Raw genomic sequence first — 12,942 nt, forward strand, 5'->3', positions numbered from 1 at the left:
GGCTCCAGGGAGAAAAAGCATGTCGTGCGCAGAGCTCACAGCCGCCGCACCACCTTAGCCGCGCGAGGAGAATTGAGGAGGAAAGCGCGGCGCGGAGGAGAGTGTCGCTACTTTCAAATTATCAAGGGGTTTTGGTGGATGGATGTTAAGAGCGTCCCCATTGAAACAGGGTGGAGACAGTCGTCACCATGCACAGTTGGTTGTATTGCAGCGCTACCGTTGATAGATTTGCTATCTGTCTGTCTATAAGTGAGCATCCTGAACAGTGCGCAAACGGGCTCGTTGGAATAGGCGAAAATTTTTCAAAAGTAGCCGGAAAGTAGCCAAGTAGCCAACCTAAATTTTTTGTCGCCAGGCGGCTCAGAAAGTAGCCAATTTGGCGTAAAGTAGCCAAGTCTGGCAACCCTGTCCACCAGTGTAATCGCAAACCGACAGTCATGCTACCCAGAAATGTGGCGCAACAAACACAAACACATGTGAAGAGACATAACACACGCGCACACTACCAACTGTAATAATTTACGAGATTCCACTGACGTGCGGTAAAGTATACATATAGGGCAGACTGGAAGATGTATCACTGATAGAATAAGGGAACATGAGAAGTCCATAGAAAATGGGAAGGTGTCAAATTTACCACTGCACTGTCAGAAGTGCAAGTGTGAGCCATTGTTTAGCTGGCTTAATATTTTAGGGAAGAGTCGCGATAAGATGGCGCGCGAAATTTTAGAGGCGTTCTGGATATAGAAGAAAGAAGACAGATGTATTAGTGAAGCCTCGCTGAGTTTACGTAGAAAAGAATTTACTTTTATTGAGGAATCTTCGTGAGTAATGGAAAGAATCGAGTTTGTTATCGGGCCTAAAGCTGTTATTCCTAAACATCTCTCATGTATTGTGGCCATGTTTGTTTATTGGTCCTTTTTCCATCAAGTACATGTACTTCTCATTCTCATGTACTTCGTTGCTTCATAGACATGCACCTGTTGGCAGGTTACAGGTTTTTCATTACATAGGGACTTCACAACTGATGTGTTTTGGATGGACATGTCCTATGCACATGTGTGGTGGTGGTTGTTAGTGTGTGACTACGTGACTATGTGGTGGACATTAGCTGCTGGGCAAAGCAGAGGTGTGTGGAGATGTACGTGAGTGTAGAATTGGTGACTGCCATGCTTGGACGATGTTTATGTTCAGCGGGGAAGAAAGTGCCACTATCTCCTTGGCAAAGAAGAGGATGATGAGAAGATGTACTTGAGTGTAGAAGAAGAGGAGTGGTGAAGAGGAAGTGTCTTCAGATCCATATTAGAGTTGGTAGTGTGCGCGTGTGTTGTGTCTCTTCGCATGTGTTTGTGTTTGTTGCGCCACATTTATGGGTTTATGCAGCACCAACTAGCCCCTCAAGCTGTTATTTTGCGACAGTCATGCGCAGAGCCCGCTCCAGAGGACCCACGATGTCGCGGGCTATTTTTTTTTTCCATTGGCGGTCTGGGAATGGCATCGGCTGCAGTGAAGTAGCAGATACCTTGGCGCTTTTTTGTCTGCTGCCTGGCAGGGGCTGCAGGTCTGAATCGCGAGTTAAACTTGCCTATCCATACCCGGGGTTCATTCCATGCGTTGGCTATCATGGTTCACGTTCATGAAGAGCGGTTCACGCGTACACTACATGAACGGAATTAAAATGCAACGACAACAGTCTTTTTTTTTTTAATCTTCGCCGTGCAGAATTTATTCCTGATCTACGCTTATCGTTATTTCAATTCTGGTGGCTGCTATACAGGATTAGTCATTGGATTAGTTATATTTGCCATCAGAGAGTGCTTTCTGGACGGTTTTTTTTTTTTGCCATCAAATTTCTTCGTTGCCCAGTATATAAGGGCATGATTTGACGCGCCTATTTGGGCTGTATTTTTCTCTATTACGGTTTTTATTGCTGTTTTCTACTGCAAAAACCGATTGTTCTTAAGTGCTGCTGGTAAGTATTCAGCGCAGAGAGAGTACAGCCTTCGTTTTCAGGCTACATGCTTTGCTTCCTGCCATAAGGAGCAATCATGGCTCCACTCAAACTCAAGATAAGGAGAACCTTCATCTTTACATTAACCTTTCAGAATTTCAAGAGCGCCAGTTGCCAAACAAGAGTCCGTCAGAGTTTAGTAGAGATGGACTTACTGGCTCGGCGTATGAATCTGCGAAAGATGTCATAGCCTTGGTTTAGACATACGTACAGTCCTACATTGTGCCGAGTAACTACCACCAGGTTGCGCATACTTTCGTCCTTGTCATAGCCTCCTCCGTCCGTGGTTGCTGGTCTATGGCTCCTTCCGGGCCCAGTCTTCTGCTCTCGCCGTAGCTACCCTAACCTCCATAACCAATCAGCCACCCATCGCCTTCTACTTGGTCTTTTCGTTCTCGCATCATTCGCCAATTATTGGATCAATATGTTTGAAAAATGTAGCAAACAAACAAAAAATTTCAATTTTACTATTTCATAAAACAATTATTAACATAGTTATCATATTAACTCGCTAAGTATCGCATGAATGTATAACGCGTGAGAATTAGTGCTTGCAACTTTGTAACCGTCAGCTGCCTAAACATGCAGCCTAAACAAAGCTGAAAGGCTGGGAATTCGCCACCATGTCTGTTTCCGGATAAGAGCATGGGTCCGCCTGCTAACGACGTCAGGTATACAAGAGTGGTTCAATAAACATGTTGTTTTCTCCCTCCTCTGAGGAAAGGGCACAGTCCAGGTGTCACGAACTGACTTGAGTTGAAGTTAGTCCTTATTTCTATTCATCCTCACATCACAATATTTTCATTACATGTTCGGGAAAAATTTTCTCTCAAGGCGACATACTCATTGGACTACAAATACGTTCACATCGGCCTGTTTCACGGCTTGGTGGTGTAGGAACTCCGTACGGCGCAGGTCACTATGGGTTCTTGCTCAAAACGGACGCCTTGGCACGTCTCGTTTTAGTATGGTATTGGAGGGGATGTTTCTGTCGTGGACAGATGTGGAAGCTGTTCAGTACCCAGCCGGTGAGGATTATCTGTTTTGTACACGCTAGTAGATACATATGTTTGCCCGCAATAATTTATCGCATTCCTCTCATCGTAAACAAAAAGCAGACGTTAAGGAATGTCCAAGTGTATTTACTGGTCGTCTGATATGCATGGCCAAATTTACGTCACTGTAACGCATTCACGTGAAATTACCTGCTCGAAACGTAATAAAAAAGAAAACATCTCGTGGACCCAATTTTTACTTATTAACCCATAGCGCCAACTGTCATTTCAATGGTGGAAGGTATGCAAGAACAAAGAAAATACAGAACGGACATATGAACGTTTACTCCAGATTAAAAAAAAAAAAAGAAAAATGACACAGGCCTTTTTTTTTTTTTGTCAGTCCTGATTTCCCGTCCCTCACTCCAGGGGCACCTCTTCTATTGGGTCTTTGACCGGGACGTCCTGCGGTAAGGCGTCGGCGTCTTCAAGACCCCCGTCCTGCTTTTCCATCTCCAGCGAAAGGATGTTGAGAGGGTTGCAAGGTTCGCCCTCCTCTTCGCTCTCATCCACGAGTATTTCGCTGGCGTCCGAAACCACGGCCGGGTCCTCAAAATCTACCTGAAAGGCCTTTTGGCGTCTGTTTTCTCCTACACGCGTTGGGAGATTGACTGGTTGTTGTTCTGCGGTTGAGGCGGGTCCTTCATCCGACTGTTGAGACTCACCGCCACTGTTTTCACCCGGCGGGGTTGTAGAACCGCTTGGCGCAGACGGCAGTGGCTTTCCGAGGTTCGTGATGTCAGAAAGGGCTGCCCGCTGAGTGGTCTTCTGTGGGGCCCTTTCCATGGTTCACGGTGCAGAGATCGAAAGTCTCGCTCCACTGTTGCTGCCAATGGCGATCGTGTGGAACTTGAAAAGCGCGAGGCTTCGTTCATCGCATGCGGGCCGGAGAAGATAAAAAAAAAAAGAAGTTTTTCTGAGCGTCTCTCGATTTTTTCTTTTTTCTTCTCAGAGCCTGTCCTTTTTTGACAACTCACTAAAATAGGCGGAATGTGCAAAAGGAAAATACTACTTGCCGTCTAGCACACAGAGTAGGAAGCTCAACAAGCAGCATCGACACCGTTAGGTGTTATAATGCTCCTGAACTAGCCCATCACAGAGCAGTAAAGCAAAGAAGAATACGAAAGGCAGTATCTGCATAAGAAGTCTTGAAAACCTGAGCTTTGCATCCTTTCCGAAAGAAAACAAGAACTACCTTTTTTTTTTCTCGCTAACTCGCCATAAGGCATACATAGAAAGTCGTGCAAATCGTGTTGTGTCAGAAATTGGAGAAGGCTTTTGCTTTTAGTGTTGTCCATTAGACACTTGGAGAAATCCTCCTCCCTCGTCACCGGCAGTCCTACTTCCTGGAGAATCCGTGTCCTTGACGCCCTCGTCCCATGCCCAAGTCCCCAACAGGTGGTGAACATCCGCTTCTGCAGTCGGTGTAGAACATTTACGCAACACGTTTTGACAATGAAGTAAGCTCTGTCGGATCTGGCCTGCATACGAGTTCAACAAACCGAACACAACCAACTCTCACTTCTGTTCAACAGGGTTGAACAAAATTAAATGACAACAGCTGTGACACCATAATATGTCGCGACGAAGACAGGATGTTAGGAAAATATACTGGGGTTTTTTTTATTCTAAAGTTTTTGCAGGTCGTTATATAAGCCCTGCAAGAGATTTAGAGTTGGTAAATTTTTAGGTTAGTACTTTTATATCATCTCCAACATTTTACGCTGCTAAACGCACATGCACTTATAAACCAATTGTAGTTTCACATATAACCACAAGACATCCATGGTATGATCACACAGTGTCCACACCACATGTAGCCGTATCGGTCAGGCAGCACACGACGCGTGTGCTCCGGCGTTGGCGACAAAGTCCTGGGAAGTCAGCAGAAGCCCCAAACACTCTCACGGGGGTTCAACGAGTGAAGCGCCGCTGGAACCCCTTAAGCTTGGGGGCATTCCATATTTTGCTATCTTGGAGACGAAAGTCGGTCATCCATGTTTCTATGTTACCTTAGGAGGCCCATGAAAACGAAGTCTCCTTTGAAGGAAGTGGCTGGCTTCCTCATCCGTTGGCGCAGGCGCTCCAGGTCCGAGTCTGGGCAGCTGAAAAGGACAGGTGATGGGTATCCGACAACATCATCTTGTCCTTGGTACATGCCCGTGGAGCAGTAATGCAGGGCTAAGCGCCGTAGTAGCTTGTCGCGTGCAGCGGTAAAATCCCAAGTACTCGGTTACTGCTTGACGAAGCGTATGCTGCTCTAACTCTGCCACTCGAACGTATACGACTTGAAAACCCTGATGAACCGTTCAGATTCCCCCTTCGCTTGCGTATAATACGAGTATGAATACAGAAGGCGTATTACACTGTCTTTAAGAAACTGCTCAAACTCTCTGAACATGAAGTGTGGCCCTATGTCACACACGATGCCATCCGGGGAACCTTCACGGGAAAATACAGAAAGCAAACACTGTGTGACTGTAGTGTGGAGACATCGCAGCAGAAGTGTACCCCAGGCAATTTAAAAAAATAGTCCACCAGTGTAATCGCAAACCGACAGTCATGCTACCCAGAAATGTGGCGCAACAAACACAAACACATGTGAAGAGACATAACACACGCGCACACTACCAACTGTAATAATTTACGAGATTCCACTGACGTGCGGTAAAGTATACATATAGGGCAGACTGGAAGATGTATCACTGATAGAATAAGGGAACATGAGAAGTCCATAGAAAATGGGAAGGTGTCAAATTTACCACTGCACTGTCAGAAGTGCAAGTGTGAGCCATTGTTTAGCTGGCTTAATATTTTAGGGAAGAGTCGCGATAAGATGGCGCGCGAAATTTTAGAGGCGTTCTGGATATAGAAGAAAGAAGACAGATGTATTAGTGAAGCCTCGCTGAGTTTACGTAGAAAAGAATTTACTTTTATTGAGGAATCTTCGTGAGTAATGGAAAGAATCGAGTTTGTTATCGGGCCTAAAGCTGTTATTCCTAAACATCTCTCATGTATTGTGGCCATGTTTGTTTATTGGTCCTTTTTCCATCAAGTACATGTACTTCTCATTCTCATGTACTTCGTTGCTTCATAGACATGCACCTGTTGGCAGGTTACAGGTTTTTCATTACATAGGGACTTCACAACTGATGTGTTTTGGATGGACATGTCCTATGCACATGTGTGGTGGTGGTTGTTAGTGTGTGACTACGTGACTATGTGGTGGACATTAGCTGCTGGGCAAAGCAGAGGTGTGTGGAGATGTACGTGAGTGTAGAATTGGTGACTGCCATGCTTGGACAATGTTTATGTTCAGCGGGGAAGAAAGTGCCACTATCTCCTTGGCAAAGAAGAGGATGATGAGAAGATGTACTTGAGTGTAGAAGAAGAGGAGTGGTGAAGAGGAAGTGTGTTCAGATCCATATTAGAGTTGGTAGTGTGCGCGTGTGTTGTGTCTCTTCGCATGTGTTTGTGTTTGTTGCGCCACATTTATGGGTTTATGCAGCACCAACTAGCCCCTCAAGCTGTTATTTTGCGACAGTCATGCGCAGAGCCCGCTCCAGAGGACCCACGATGTCGCGGGCTATTTTTTTTTTCCATTGGCGGTCTGGGAATGGCATCGGCTGCAGTGAAGTAGCAGATACCTTGGCGCTTTTTTGTCTGCTGCCTGGCAGGGGCTGCAGGTCTGAATCGCGAGTTAAACTTGCCTATCCATACCCGGGGTTCATTCCATGCTTTGGCTATCATGGTTCACGTTCATGAAGAGCGGTTCACGCTTACACTACATGAACGGAATTAAAATGCAACGACAACAGTCTTTTTTTTTTAATCTTCGCCGTGCAGAATTTATTCCTGATCTACGCTTATCGTTATTTCAATTCTGGTGGCTGCTATACAGGATTAGTCATTGGATTAGTTATATTTGCCATCAGAGAGTGCTTTCTGGACGGTTTTTTTTTTTTTGCCATCAAATTTCTTCGTTGCCCAGTATATAAGGGCATGATTTGACGCGCCTATTTGGGCTGTATTTTTCTCTATTACGGTTTTTATTGCTGTTTTCTACTGCAAAAACCGATTGTTCTTAAGTGCTGCTGGTAAGTATTCAGCGCAGAGAGAGTACAGCCTTCGTTTTCAGGCTACATGCTTTGCTTCCTGCCATAAGGAGCAATCATGGCTCCACTCAAACTCAAGATAAGGAGAACCTTCATCTTTACATTAACCTTTCAGAATTTCAAGAGCGCCAGTTGCCAAACAAGAGTCCGTCAGAGTTTAGTAGAGATGGACTTACTGGCTCGGCGTATGAATCTGCGAAAGATGTCATAGCCTTGGTTTAGACATACGTACAGTCCTACATTGTGCCGAGTAACTACCACCAGGTTGCGCATACTTTCGTCCTTGTCATAGCCTCCTCCGTCCGTGGTTGCTGGTCTATGGCTCCTTCCGGGCCCAGTCTTCTGCTCTCGCCGTAGCTACCCTAACCTCCATAACCAATCAGCCACCCATCGCCTTCTACTTGGTCTTTTCGTTCTCGCATCATTCGCCAATTATTGGATCAATATGTTTGAAAAATGTAGCAAACAAACAAAAAATTTCAATTTTACTATTTCATGAAACAATTATTAACATAGTTATCATATTAACTCGCTAAGTATCGCATGAATGTATAACGCGTGAGAATTAGTGCTTGCAACTTTGTAACCGTCAGCTGCCTAAACATGCAGCCTAAACAAAGCTGAAAGGCTGGGAATTCGCCACCATGTCTGTTTCCGGATAAGAGCATGGGTCCGCCTGCTAACGACGTCAGGTATACAAGAGTGGTTCAATAAACATGTTGTTTTCTCCCTCCTCTGAGGAAAGGGCACAGTCCAGGTGTCACGAACTGACTTGAGTTGAAGTTAGTCCTTATTTCTATTCATCCTCACATCACAATATTTTCATTACATGTTCGGGAAAAATTTTCTCTCAAGGCGACATACTCATTGGACTACAAATACGTTCACATCGGCCTGTTTCACGGCTTGGTGGTGTAGGAACTCCGTACGGCGCAGGTCACTATGGGTTCTTGCTCAAAACGGACGCCTTGGCACGTCTCGTTTTAGTATGGTATTGGAGGGGATGTTTCTGTCGTGGACAGATGTGGAAGCTGTTCAGTACCCAGCCGGTGAGGATTATCTGTTTTGTACACGCTAGTAGATACATATGTTTGCCCGCAATAATTTATCGCATTCCTCTCATCGTAAACAAAAAAGCAGACGTTAAGGAATGTCCAAGTGTATTTACTGGTCGTCTGATATGCATGGCCAAATTTACGTCACTGTAACGCATTCACGTGAAATTACCTGCTCGAAACGTAATAAAAAAGAAAACATCTCGTGGACCCAATTTTTACTTATTAACCCATAGCGCCAACTGTCATTTCAATGGTGGAAGGTATGCAAGAACAAAGAAAATACAGAACGGACATATGAACGTTTACTCCAGATTAAAAAAAAAAAAGAAAAATGACACAGGCCTTTTTTTTTTTTTTTGTCAGTCCTGATTTCCCGTCCCTCACTCCAGGGGCACCTCTTCTATTGGGTCTTTGACCGGGACGTCCTGCGGTAAGGCGTCGGCGTCTTCAAGACCCCCGTCCTGCTTTTCCATCTCCAGCGAAAGGATGTTGAGAGGGTTGCAAGGCTCGCCCTCCTCTTCGCTCTCATCCACGAGTATTTCGCTGGCGTCCGAAACCACGGCCGGGTCCTCAAAATCTACCTGAAAGGCCTTTTGGCGTCTGTTTTCTCCTACACGCGTTGGGAGATTGACTGGTTGTTGTTCTGCGGTTGAGGCGGGTCCTTCATCCGACTGTTGAGACTCACCGCCACTGTTTTCACCCGGCGGGGTTGTAGAACCGCTTGGCGCAGACGGCAGTGGCTTTCCGAGGTTCGTGATGTCAGAAAGGGCTGCCCGCTGAGTGGTCTTCTGTGGGGCCCTTTCCATGGTTCACGGTGCAGAGATCGAAAGTCTCGCTCCACTGTTGCTGCCAATGGCGATCGTGTGGAACTTGAAAAGCGCGAGGCTTCGTTCATCGCATGCGGGCCGGAGAAGATAAAAAAAAAAAAGAAGTTTTTCTGAGCGTCTCTCGATTTTTTCTTTTTTCTTCTCAGAGCCTGTCCTTTTTTGACAACTCACTAAAATAGGCGGAATGTGCAAAAGGAAAATACTACTTGCCGTCTAGCACACAGAGTAGGAAGCTCAACAAGCAGCATCGACACCGTTAGGTGTTATAATGCTCCTGAACTAGCCCATCACAGAGCAGTAAAGCAAAGAAGAATACGAAAGGCAGTATCTGCATAAGAAGTCTTGAAAACCTGAGCTTTGCATCCTTTCCGAAAGAAAACAAGAACTACCTTTTTTTTCTCGCTAACTCGCCATAAGGCATACATAGAAAGTCGTGCAAATCGTGTTGTGTCAGAAATTGGAGAAGGCTTTTGCTTTTAGTGTTGTCCATTAGACACTTGGAGAAATCCTCCTCCCTCGTCACCGGCAGTCCTACTTCCTGGAGAATCCGTGTCCTTGACGCCCTCGTCCCATGCCCAAGTCCCCAACAGGTGGTGAACATCCGCTTCTGCAGTCGGTGTAGAACATTTACGCAACACGTTTTGACAATGAAGTAAGCTGTGCCGGATCTGGCCTGCATACGAGTTCAACAAACCGAACACAACCAACTCTCACTTCTGTTCAACAGGGTTGAACAAAATTAAATGACAACAGCTGTGACACCATAATATGTCGCGACGAAGACAGGATGTTAGGAAAATATACTGGGTGTTTTTTTATTCTAAAGTTTTTGCAGGTCGTTATATAAGCCCTCCAAGAGATTTAGAGTTGGTAAATTTTTAGGTTAGTACTTTTATATCATCTCCAAAATTTTACGCTGCTAAACGCACATGCACTTATAAACCAATTGTAGTTTCACATATAACCACAAGACATCCATGGTATGATCACACAGTGTCCACACTACATGTAGCCGTATCGGTCAGGCAGCACACGACGCGTGTGCTCTGGCGTTGGCGACAAAGTCCTGGGAAGTAAGCAGAAGCCCCAAACACTCTCACGGGGGTTCAACGAGTGAAGCGCCGCTGGAACCCTTTTACACTCTTTTTTTTTTTTTTTTTAGAATGTGGCGCTGATAGGCGGCAGGCGGAAGCTGGCACCTGGCCCCTAACACTAACTGGACGTAGAGTTGCCTAGCTGTGTCATCGTGCGGAAGAGCTAGACTTTTTTTCTATGGCTACAGTGGAGAATATGATGGGCTTTCGAGTTTTTCCTCCTCAGCTAATTATATCTCTCAATTTTTTTTGTTTACACCTTAGTGAATTTACGTCCTACGAGAACTGCAGATTGCAAACTTTTTATGGCTGCAACGTGCAACAACAATGGCTTTGCAAAATGAGTACATTTCTCACACCTTACAAAAGTTTAAACACTTATCTTTTCGGCACAATGAAAAACATACTTCTAAGGTAATCAGTCCATGAAATTTTTGTTAGAAATGCTGTAGAAAAGTTTTTACCAAGAATATTTTCATCAGTTGATGTTACTGATGTCTTTTGTTTGTATGAAGAAGCTGGAAACCATGATAAATGAGCAAAATGTCAATCACAGGCGGGCAAAAAGGATGTATTGAAAGCTAATATAAAAAGAAAGCTTTGCTGCCAGACATTCATTTTTTTTTACAGAAGAGAATAATATATATATGAGTTCCCGCACCCAGCCGTTATGGCACTTTGACAAACGCCTAAGTCTATGCAAGCATTAAATGACCGTGGTCGCCATTGCAGCCAAGAAATGCAAAACATTGTGGTTCTACTGAGTGACAGAAGCTAGATGCACTTCACTGGCGAAGTGAAGGGAGTATTTATAATCAGCAGAGTGATGGCCAGAGAGTGCATAAACTAAAATAGAACATGAACACTCGTGAAAAAAAAAAGAAAAAATCATGTGCACTCTAATACTTCACCGAGATGTGGCCATATGGTGGGATGCACCGGTAACGGCAAGGTTTCACAGCAATGTAACACTCTAGCTCATTTGATGAGATTTTCAGTGATAAATAAATCCTTTTGCTTCCTGTACTGCTGTCCTCAATTGCAAGGCTAGAGCTTGCCATTTCCATCATAATTTATGACACATTTTGGTCTGTTAGTCTCTTGAATGTGAATGTGAAGAAACCACCTACACATATTTCCGCCACTTTGTGATTCTGCCAAAAACAAATTCCGATAAATGAAGATTACAATCAGTTCGCCACTGCGTCAGTAGAATCTCGGTGATACGAACTCGGCTGATACGAAATTCGGTGTGATACGAATTCATAAAATTCCCCGGCCGAATTGCATTGCGTTCAGTGGGCAAAAAATCGGATGTTCCGAACACTTTTTCTTTTCGCTACGGGTGATACGAACTTCAGTATCACGACCGGTCGAGGCCCACGCACACACGCACAGCGAGAAAAGCGTGCGCAGCGGCGCAGCACTGATAGCACGGATCACGCACACGCGCGCGAAAGAAGAAAAAAAAAAATACAGCGAGGAAAAAACCGGCTTGGCAACCCGCGGCAGCAGCGAAGTTGGCGAAGAAGGCAGCGATATCTTGCCCCCCCCCCCCCCCCCCCCCTCCCGCTCTCTCTTTCTCTCCCCTCCCCCCGCATTTTTTTTTTTATCTCGTTGTTGCTTTCTGCTACTGGTGTTGTGCGCACGGCCTTGCGGCCCTCCACATTTCTCCGCCGCCCCGCAGGCCACGCTCTTCCGATTTCCGGAGTCTCCGCTGCAGCGGCAACACGTTGCTTCGTTTTCTCGTTTGTTGAGGCTGACAACGCGTTGATAGCGCGTCGTTTTGTGATCATCTCAGCAACGCGAAAAGATACATCATACTACAATGTCACGGAAGAGAAAGGCGCTAACCTTTAAAGACAAATTGGAAATTTTAAATAAGGTGGACAAAGAGCCCAAGAAAAGGCGCACTGACATGGCCAAGGAGCTAGGCCTGCCGCTGTCAACGTTGTCAACGATCGTTGGTCAGCGCGACCAAATTATGCAGAATGTGCAGCACTTCGCGATGAATTCTAAAGAAGCCAAAACTGCCCACCATGTGAAGTTGGAAGAGGTTCTTCTAACGTGGTTCAGAGAGGTCACGGCGGCCGGCGTCAACATCGACGGAAAAGTGCTTCGTGAGAAGGCAGCGGACATCGCACTCACACTTGGAATTGATGATTTTCAGGCCTCCGGTGGATGGATTCACCGGTTCAAGGTGCGTCATAATCTTTCATACAAGACCGTTTGTGGCGAAGGAAAAAAGGTCGACGCCTCCGCTGTGGAAGACTGGATGACAACCACACTGCCGTCTTACATAGCGGGATATGAGGCACGTGATGTTTTTAATGTAGATGAAGCAGGGCTGTTTTACAATCTCCAGCCCGAAAAAAGTTTGTGCTTTAAAGGCGATGCCTGCCGGGCGGACAAAAGAGCAAACAACGTATCACAGTTTTGTTTTGTTGCAACGCCGACGGATCGGAAAAGATGCCGCTGACAGTCATTGGCAAATATCAAAAGCCCCGATGCTTTAAGGCAGCCGGTCGATTGCCCTGCGTCTACAAGGCGAACAAAAAAAGCATGGATGACGTCTTCTTTGTTTATGGAATTCGTCACGTACCTCGACCGCAAGATGTCTTGCCACAACAGAAAAATAGTTTTGCTGCTGGACCAGTGCACCGCCCATCCAAAACAAATGACACTACAGAGTGTTAAGGTGGTGTTCCTGCCCCCGAACGCAACAAGTCATTTGCAACCACTGGATGCTGGGATTATAAGGAATGTTAAGCACCATTTTAAA

This window comes from Amblyomma maculatum, chromosome 7 (assembly GCF_055883805.1).
Source record: "Amblyomma maculatum isolate TAMU_Amacu chromosome 7, ASM5588380v1, whole genome shotgun sequence".
NCBI classification, from domain to species: domain Eukaryota; kingdom Metazoa; phylum Arthropoda; class Arachnida; order Ixodida; family Ixodidae; genus Amblyomma; species Amblyomma maculatum.